Here is a 907-nt window from a genome sequence, read left to right on the forward strand (position 1 = left end):
GCTCCAAAGCGCGAGGGCGGTGCAGGTGGGACGAACCACTGCGGCTGGAACGGAGGGGGTGTGTGCGTCCGATAACATCGAGAATAGGGCGAAATAAAAGTACTTTTTCTTCAGATAACAAAATAAAAACATTCACATAGAGGTAACAGGACTGTACCATTGTCTGTATTAAGTAGTAATCCACACTTTTACAATTCTTTAGAATTAATTTCACAATAAACATCCATGGCACAACCACTATTTGGAAAAAGGATACATTAAATACAATTTGAACGTATTCTTCATATAGTCCCATTAAGAGTGGGTTGTGCGATTTAAATAGCATGTTATTGTGTGCAGGTAGGATGGGATAGGTTGGCATATTTGACCACACCTCCTGTTTTTTTGGAGGGGCTCTCAGCTGGACCACTACAAATACTTGAGTCATTCCTCCTCCTGCAAGCTCCAGACCTGCAGCCTCCTCGGGTCCTTCTCAACAGACAACAGGTGGGTCACATAAAAGGCTCCTGTAAATAGATGTGCTTCTTATTTCGAGTTTTCACTCTCATACAAAACTAGAATGTAAGATGTTTATCTCAACCTTTGATTTAGTCTAACATTTTAATATAGACAAACAAACAAAAATGCAACTGAAAAGTTAGGAGACATTTTCAAATATTTGAAAAATGACTCAAAATGATCTTTCTTATCAGGACAACATGTATTATTGTGGTTTCATTCTTTAAAGTTGTACAGTTTACTTAATATTTTAAGTTACATATTTTTACTTTATTCATGTGCAAGGCAATTCAGATCTATGTTTGTGCAACAACCAAAGTCTTCATTTGTTATTCCAGGAGGCAATTTAATTTTCAATTTCTTTCTGGGTTTTTTTCCATCGCTCTTTTTTCTTCTTCACCCAACAAGC

This window comes from Pholis gunnellus, assembly GCF_910591455.1.
Source record: "Pholis gunnellus genome assembly, chromosome: 19".
Lineage (NCBI taxonomy): Eukaryota > Metazoa > Chordata > Actinopteri > Perciformes > Pholidae > Pholis > Pholis gunnellus.